At 43.3% G+C, this 9,422-nt stretch overlaps 1 pseudogene; it reads left to right on the top strand.

Annotated features, from left to right (window-relative positions):
- Positions 1-1,457: 1,457 nt before the first annotated feature.
- Positions 1,458-2,844, top strand: LOC146705371 (uncharacterized; annotated as a pseudogene).
- Positions 2,845-9,422: the final 6,578 nt, after the last annotated feature.

Here is a 9,422-nt window from a genome sequence, read left to right as displayed (position 1 = left end):
TAAACATACATATAAACACAGACAAACAGACACACACAGACACAAACATGCATTCCCAGCCTCATGCACACATATACAAATACTCGCCACTTACCCAACATGGAGACAAATAGAGATGGACACTGTACACACACTCACACCCCCCAAACATACTCTTTACCCCTGGTCCAGTTACCCTTTAATATAATTACATAATTAAATTATCTACAGATAGCATTCATGATTTGTTAATATGTACAGTCTCCCTCTATAATGTTTTAGCATTCGATATTTTTATGTATATTTTGCTAGCTAGCTTGATCTATAAAAGGCAATTTATGTGCAAAATAATAAGAAAGTAAGGCTTTAAAATTACTAATGGAGTGCAAATTAAAATATTTGCATCCAAAATATGGTAGAGTAAAATGAGAAAGTAAGACTACATAGAAATACTACGAAAATACATTATTGGAAAGTACATTAAATGTGTACATCGGTAAATGTACTCAAGTTACTTCCCTACTGGCCCTATCTTCCTTTTGGGTGCTGTTCGGAACTGTAAGATTTATGCCTATAGGTTGTTTACTGCCAGTTGATGAGTTTATAAACTTGTAGCTTTTCCCTGAGGTTTGGTTTGTTTTCGCAGAGAGAAGAAAAATCCAAGGAAAACGGAAATCCGACACTACAAGCCACGTGAGAATATTCAGTCTGTGTGTGGGGCAGCAGCAACAAAAGGAAACACGGGAAGAAGGTGCTGTGTTCTGGACTGTTAGAGAAGTGAGTTTACGTTCATTGCACAGCTAGTTGCTAGCACTGCAGACCTTTGCACATCTATAGTACTTTACCGGCATCCAAGGGGAAAAAAAGCATACGTGGCCGCGGGATGTTGTTTAGCTCGAACTTGCAAAGCACACCTGGTAGTTGGTTCAGATCGGGCTCAGATCACATTCACACCATAAAGCACTGTGGAGTTCATTTGGAAATGCACCAAGACTATCACCTCCAAAGGGTCTCAGGGCGGTTGTTTTGGTCTATAATTGAGTCAGAGTACTCTGTTCACACCTGCACTAACCAACTGCACCAAGACGGAAAACAATCCCGAGTTCAATTTCAACTGACTCATCACTGCAGGTATGAAAGCACCCTTAGAGTAATCTAGTTCAGTGCTTTTCTTAGGCAGGGAGGTATTTTGTGGGAGCTAGTGGCACTCTATCCTCTCCACTTGGTGTTCGCTCGCTCTGCGGTAGAGTATCACTTCCTGTTCCTGCTCAAACACAGTGGTGTTTCTGAGTAGCTTATCTGCTTAGCAATTTAATTAAAAACTAGAATAATAAAGATAGTATAATCTTCACATGCGTCATCCGAAGCACACTTTCTGTGTACTCACTACCTAATTTATAGCCAAAGTATTCACTCACTGTCGCTGTACTGTTTCGCTAGCTTAGCTTAGCTTAGCTCCTAGCCGACTCGTTAGCACTATGGCTACTTCACCTGTCCCTCCTGCACTTTCCTGCTCATTGTGTCAGATGTTTAACTACTCGGCCTCCTTTACCAGTAATGATACCTGTGACAAATGTAGCATATTTGCAGCTCTGGAGGCCAGGATTACTGAATTGGAGACTCTGCTTCGCACCCTTCATTCACCTGTAGCTAGCCAGGCCCCTGTAGCTGGTGCAGCCGAAGATAGCGTAGGCCCCGCTAGCTGTTCCCCGGCAGACCCCAAGCAGCTGGGGAAAGAGGACGGCTGGGTGACGGTGAGGAGGAAGGATAGTCCTAAACAGAAGCCCCAGGTACACCGACCAACTTGTTCATGTGTCTAACCGTTTTTCCCCAATCGGCGACACACCCGCCGGGGGTCAAACTCTGGTAATTGGTGATTCTGTTCTCAGACATGTGAAGCTAGAGACGCCGGCAACCATAGTCAATTGTCTTCCATACCAGGCGACATTGAAGGAAATTTAAAACTGCTGGCTAAGGGTAAACGTAAATTCAGTAAAATCATAATTCACGTCGGCAGTAATGACACCCAGTTACGCCAATCGGAGGTCACTAAAATCAATATTGAATTGGTGTGTAACTTTGCCAAAACAATGTCGGACTCTGTAGTTTTCTCTGGTCCCCTCCCCAATCAGACCAGGAGTGACATGTTTAGCCGCATGTTCTCCTTAAATTGCTGGCTGTATGAGTGGTGTCCCAGAAACGATGTGGGCTTCATAGATAATTGGCAAACCTTCTGGAGGAAACCTGGTCTTGTTAGGAGAGATGGCATCCATCCCGCTTTGGATGGAGCAGCTCTCATTTCTAGAAATATGGACAAATTTATTAAACCCCCCAAAATATGACTATCCAGAGTTGGGACCAGGAAGCAGAGTTCCAGTCTTACACGCCTCTCTGCAGCTTCTCTCCTCCTGCTACCCCCCAAAAAACCCATCTCCATTGAGACTGTGTCAGCTCCCAAACAGACAAAAAACAAACTAAAAACCAGCAATAAACAACTTAAACATAATAAATCACAAAGAAAGAACAATACAGTATCCACATCTGAACCAAAGAGTAAAACAGTGAAATGTGGATTATTAAATATTAGGTCTCTCTCCTCCAAGTCTCTGTTAGTACATGACTTAATAATTGATCAACAAATTGATATACTCTGCCTTACAGAAACCTGGTTTCAGCAGGATGATTATGTTAGTGTAAATGAATCAACACCCCCGAGTCATTCTAACTACCAGAAACCTCGAAGCGCAGGCCGAGGGGGCGGTGTGGCAGCAATTTTTCACGCCAGCCTATTAATTAACGAAAGACCAAGACAGACTTTTAATTCATTTGAAAGCCTGATGCTTAGCCTTGTCCACCCCAGCTGTAAAACTCAGAAACCAGTCTTACTTGTTATCATATATCATCCACCTGGGCCTTACACAGAGTTTCTCTCTGATTTCTCAGACTTTTTATCTGATTTAGTGCTCAGCTCAGATAAAATAATTATTGTGCGTAATTTTAACATCCATGTAGATGCTAAAATGACAGCCTCAACATGGCATTTAATCTGTTATTAGTAGGGATGGGTACCGGTGTCCGGTGCCATCATCTGACATAAACGGTAGTAACCAGACCGAAAAGCAGCGCACATTTCGGTGCTTTATTTCGGTGCTTTTTTTTCCTGAGCTGTGATACACTTCTAGCCAATCATTTTACGTTTCCGAGGATAGTAGGCGGGGCCAGGTACGTACGTGCTGTTAGAGCAGAGCTACAGATTAAAAATGTCCAAGGCGAAGCGGTCAAAAGTCTGGCTGTACTTCACAGCAAAATATGCAAACTCCGCAGCCTGCAACAAGTGCTTTAAGCTGATACTGTCATACTGTCAAAGGAGGTAACACCAAGAATCCGATTAAACAGCTGGCGACGCATAGCGGTTTTTTTAAAAGCGGTTTTTTTTTAAAGCCGAGAAATGCACCGTATTTGATAGCTTGCTGCGAGACCTCACACCGTGCACGTCGGGTGGGTTGCCAGTTATCGGACCCGGAGCAACATCCCCCAAAAACCTGAAGAATAGAGTCCTGGCCCCTAGCCCTGCCAGTGTAGCAGAAATGATGAGGATGATGATGGCAGCAGCAGCCATTCTTCTCTGCGTGAGTAGCTTCATGTTGTTCGTGTGTAATTTACGTTGAGTAGGCTAACCACGTTATTACATTAATGCATGTAAGGTGAACTAGCAAACATCATCATAGCTACATGCGGCTGTCTTCTTGTTTGATGGCAGATACTCCCTTCACCCTGGCCAAAAAGGCTAAAATGACCAAAGAAAAAGTGGGAAACAGTTAAACATGAGAGGTTTAGGACAAAGTTTGTGTTTTTTCCATTGTTTAAGCACTGCTTCCAGCCAAGAGTGATGCCATATATGCCACATAGCTGCAGAAAAGGCACACATTGTTATCTTTTTACAAAAAAAAACAGCTGAACATGAGAGGTTTTTGGACAAAGTTTGTGTTCTCCATTCTTTAAGCACCGGTTCGAGCACCGTTTAAGCACCGGCACCGTTTCAAAAGTACTGATTTGGCACCGGTATCGGATAAAACCTAAACGATACCCATCCCTAGTTATTAGACTCAATTGGCTTCACTCAAAATGTAAAGAACCCACCCACCACTTTAATCACACTCTAGATCTTGTTCTATCATATGGCATAGAAACTGAACATTTAACAGTGTTTCCTGAAAACCCTCTCCTGTCTGATCATTTCCTGATAACATTTACATTTACAATAATTGATTACACAGCAGTGGAGAGTAGACTTTATCACAGTAGATGTCTTTCTGAAAGCGCTGTAACTAAGTTTAAGAATATAATCCGCCCACTGTTATCATCTTCAATGACCTGTACCAACATAGAGCAGAGCAGCTATCTGAACGCTACCCCAACAGAGGTCGATTATCTTGTTAATAATTTTACCTCCTCACTACGTATGACTCTGGATACTGTAGCTCCTGTGAAAACTAAGGTCTCAAATCAGAAGTACCTGACTCTGTGGTATAATTCTCAAACACGTAGCCTAAAGCAGATAACTCGTAAACTGGAGAGGAAATGGCGTGTCACAAATTTAGAGGATCATCATTTACCCTGGAGAAATAGTTTGCTGCTTTATAAGAAAACCCTCCGGAAAGCCAGAACATCTTACTATTTGTCACTGATTGAAGAAAATAAGAACAACCCCAGGTTTGTCTTCAGGACTGTAGCCAGGCTGACAAAAAGTCAGAGCACTGTTGAGCCAACCATCCCTTTAACGTTAACTAGTAATGACTTCTTCTTCACAATGAACTTCTTCACAAATAAAATTTTTATCATTAGAGACAAAATTACCAGTAATCATCCAACAGATGTAATATTATCTACAGCTACTCTTAGTACCATTGATGTTAAGTTAGACTCTTTTTCTCCAATTGATCTTTCTAAGTTAACTTCAATAATTACTTCCTCCAAACCATCAACGTGTCTTTTAGATCCCATTCCTACAAAACTGCTCAAAGAAGTCCTCCCATTAATTAATTCTTCGATCTTAAATCTGATCAACCTATCTCTAATAATCGGCTATGTACCACAGGCCTTCAAGTTGGCTGTAGTTAAACCTCTACTCAAAAATCCATCTCTAGACCCAGCAGTCTTAGCTAATTATAGGCCAATCTCCAACCTTCCTTTCATATAAAAAAAATCCTTGAAAGAGTAGTTGTCAAACAGCTAACAGATCATCTGCAGAGGAATGGCTTATTTGTTTCAGTCAGGTTTCAGAGCTCATCACAGCACAGAAACAGCTTTAGTGAAGGTTACAAATGATCTTCTTATGGCCTCTGATAGTGGACTCATCTCTGTGCTTGTCCTGCTAGACCTCAGTGCAGCGTTCGATACTGTCGATCATAATATCCCATTAGCGCGATAGGAACATGCTGTAGGTATTACAGGTACTGCACTGCAGTGGTTTGTATCATATCTATCTAATAGGCTCCAATTTGTACATGTAACTGGAGAGTCCTCTTCACACACTGAGGTTAATTATGGAGTTCCACAGGGTTCAGTGCTAGAACCAATTCTGTTTACATTATACATGCTTCCCCTAGGCAGCATCATTAGAAGACAGAGCATACATTTTCACTGCTATGCAGATGACACACAGCTCTATCTATTCATGAAGCCACATAACACACCAATTAGTTAAACTGCAGGAATGTCTTAAAGACATAAAGACCTGGATGGCTGCTAACTTTCTGCTTCTTAATTCAGATAAAACTGAGGTTATTGTACTCGGCCCTGAAAATCTTGGTATCTAACCAGATTCTTACTCTGGATGGCATTACCTTGGCCTCCAGTAATGCTGTGAGGAACCTTGGAGTCATTTTTGACCAGGACGTGTCCTTCAACGCACATATTAAACAAATATGTAAGACTGCTTTCTTCCATTTGTGCAACATCTCTAAAGTTAGAAATATCCTGTCTCTTTAAAAGTAGAATGGGAGGGAGAGCCTTCAGTTTTCAGGCCCCTCTTCTGTGGAACCAGCTTCCAGTTTGGATTCGGGAGACAGACACTATCTCTAATTTTAAGATTAGGCTTAAAACTTTCCTTTGTGCTAAAGCATATAGTTAGGGCTGGACCAGGTGACTCTGAATCCTCCCTTAGTTATACTGCAATAGACGTAGGCTGCCGGGGATTCCCATGATGCACTGAGTTTTTCCTTTCCAGTCACCTTTCTCACTCACTATGTGAGTTTTCTCTCTGGCTCTCAGCGAAGGCGGTCGCACTTTTCTCCTCTCCTCCTTTCCCCTATCTTCCCTGCTTAGCTGCTTATGTCCTTGTCTTGTCTCATGTTTTTTTTCACTTCCCTGGAACACTCTTTCACAGTCTGTGTCTAAAACCTAAAGAGAACTATGGATTTGATCAACTGGTCTCTGAAGGCTATTGTCACCCTTTTCTCAACGAGAAGTCTGGGCTTGGGAGAGCCCGAGTGCCCTGGAGGGACTTTCCCTGCCGGGTACACGATGGACGGGTGGCAGAAATGGAGGATCGTGTGCCTGGCGGGACCGTCGGTCGAGGACGCTGCAGATATCTACCTATTCGGAACCATGGTAACAGGGTTCTTGCTGATCGGAGCTGGCTTGGCCCTTGCTTATCGGAGAATAAAAGCGGAACCGGCTGTTCAAACCCCCACAAAGCTGCCCGCTGAGATTGAATTGACTGGATGAGGTGCGGTTTTTCAGACAGGGCTCACAGACGGGAGCATGGTTGAGAGCCCCCCTGCTCCAGCAGGTCGCAGAGAACGGGGGTGAGAGAAGACTCCGAACCTCCCTCCACCCGCTCATTGTAATGTTGATGCATGTGTGTTCTAAGGTGCATTTAAAACCCAGGAGGGCTTGGAGCTACCTGCCAGAGAGCAGCAGGTAAGCGCATGGTCCCTCCTGCTAGCCCTCAATGTCTGCGTGTATTTAAAATTGAGAGGTGGGCAACGATGCCAGGGGTGGGGTGTACACCCTGATGGTACTTTGGACTCCGTGTATCGTGCCCACCCCCAAGATGTGTAATGAGAGTGTGAGTAATGTGAATGTCTAAGTTGTGGGATAAAATTGAGGCAGAGGCAGCCAGAAGGGGACAGAGGGGGGGGGGGGGGGGTAGCCTCCTCTGCACCCTGGTGACATACCCCTACTCCAAGGCCCTGCATGTGTGGGTGGTTGTGGTGGAGCGGGAAGAGGGAGGCAGCTGGAGATGGTGATTTGATTTATGGTGGAATTAACATAGCTATGTCTGTTCTAGTCTGAGTGCTTTTCTGTTTAGATGACCTGCTGGACTTCCTTACCGGCACTGTCGCCAAAGTGCTTGCTCATAGGGGGTCATGTGATTGTTGGGTTTTTCTCTGTATCTATGAAGTGCCTTGAGGCGACTTTTGTTGTGATTTGGCGCTATATAAATAAAATTGAATTGAATTGAATCCTTTCACAATAATACTGAACATTTTTTCTTAATCTTGTCCACATTTGAAGTCTCAAATTATGTCACCTGTAAGGTGAATCTTGATATATGACAGGCATATCACGACAGATGCTGCAACACAAGGTCTCATCTCTCCCAAACAGCCAAGACTAATAAATAAAAAAAAATATAAAATATTAAACATATATATATATATATATATATATATATATATATATATATATATATATATGTGTGTGTGTGTGTGTGTGTGTGTACAATATACAGTGGGGCAAAAAAGTATTTAGTCAGCCACCGATTGTGCAAGTTCCCCCACCTAAAATGATGACAGAGGTCAGTAATTTGCACCAGAGGTACACTTCAACTGTGAGAGACAGAATGTGAAAAAAAAAATCCATGAATTCACATGGTAGGATTTGTAAAGAATTTATTCGTAAATCAGGGTGGAAAATAAGTATTTGGTCAATAACAAAAATACAACTCAGTACTTTGTAACATAACCTTTGTTGGCAATAACGGAGGTCAAACGTTTACTATAGGTCTCTACCAGGTTTGCACACACAGTAGCTGGTATTTTGGCCCATTCCTCCATGCAGATCTTCTCGAGAGCAGTGATGTTTTGGGGCTGTCGCCGAGCAACACGGACTTTCAACTCCCGCCACAGATTTTCTATGGGGTTGAGGTCTGGAGACTGGCTAGGTCACTCCAGGACTTTCAAATGCTTCTTACGGAGCCACTCCTTTGTTGCCCGGGCGGTGTGTTTTGGATCATTGTCATGTTGGAAGACCCAGCCTCGTTTCATCTTCAAAGTTCTCACTGATGGAAGGAGGTTTTGGCTCAAAATCTCACGATACATGGCCCCATTCATTCTGTCCTTAACACGGATCAGTCGTCCTGTCCCCTTGGCAGAAAAACAGCCCCATAGCATGATGTTTCCACCCCCATGCTTCACAGTAGGTATGGTGTTCTTGGGATGCAACTCAGTATTCTTCGTCCTCCAAACACGACGAGTTGAGTTTATACCAAAAAGTTCTACTTTGGTTTCATCTGACCACATGACATTCTCCCAATCCTCTGCCGTATCATCCATGTGCTCTCTGGCAAACTTCAGACGGGCCTGGACATGCACTGGCTTCAGCAGCGGAACACGTCTGGCACTGCGGGATTTGATTCCCTGCTGTTGTAGTGTGTTACTGATGGTGACCTTTGTTACTTTGGTCCCAGCTCTCTGCAGGTCATTCACCAGGTCCCCCCGTGTGGTTCTGGGATCTTTGCTCACCGTTCTCATGGTCATTTTGACCCCATGGGATGAGCTCTTGCGTGGAGCCCCAGATCGTGGGAGATTATCAGTGGTCTTGTATGTCTTCCATTTTCTGCTGATTGCTCCCACAGTTGATTTTTTCACACCAAGCTGCTTGCCTATTGTAGATTCACTCTTCCCAGTCTGGTGCAGGTCTACAATACTTTTCCTGGTGTCCTTCGAAAGCTCTTTGGTCTTGGCCATGGCGGAGTTTGGAGTCTGACTGTTTGAGGCTGTGGACAGGTGTCTTTTATACAGATGATGAGTTCAAACAGGTGCCATTCATACAGGTAACGAGTGGGGGACAGAAAAGCGTCTTACAGAAGACGTTACAGGTCTGTGAGAGCCAGAGATTTTCCATGTTTGAGGTGACCAAATACTTATTTTCCACCCTAATTTACGAATAAATTCTTTACAAATCCTACCATGTGAATTCATGGATTTTTTTTTCACATTCTGTCTCTCACAGTTGAAGTGTACCTCTGGTGCAAATTACTGACCTCTGTCATCATTTTAAGTGGGGGAACTTGCACAATCGGTGGCTGACTAAATACTTTTTTGCCCCACTGTATATGACTAATAATTTCCCAAACTAACCCAGATTAGGTCCATAGAAAAACCTAATTTGAGCATTTTAACAGTCAGTTAATAGTAACACCTAACAAAAAAGAC

This window comes from Copadichromis virginalis, linkage group LG7 (genome assembly GCF_057382275.1).
Source record: "Copadichromis virginalis isolate Kocher_CV1m ecotype Utaka linkage group LG7, C_Virginalis_male_GT1.1, whole genome shotgun sequence".
In the NCBI taxonomy this organism is placed as follows: Eukaryota; Metazoa; Chordata; class Actinopteri; order Cichliformes; family Cichlidae; genus Copadichromis; species Copadichromis virginalis.
Note: the sequence above shows the minus strand (reverse complement) of the source record. Positions and strands in the feature narration are given on the sequence as shown.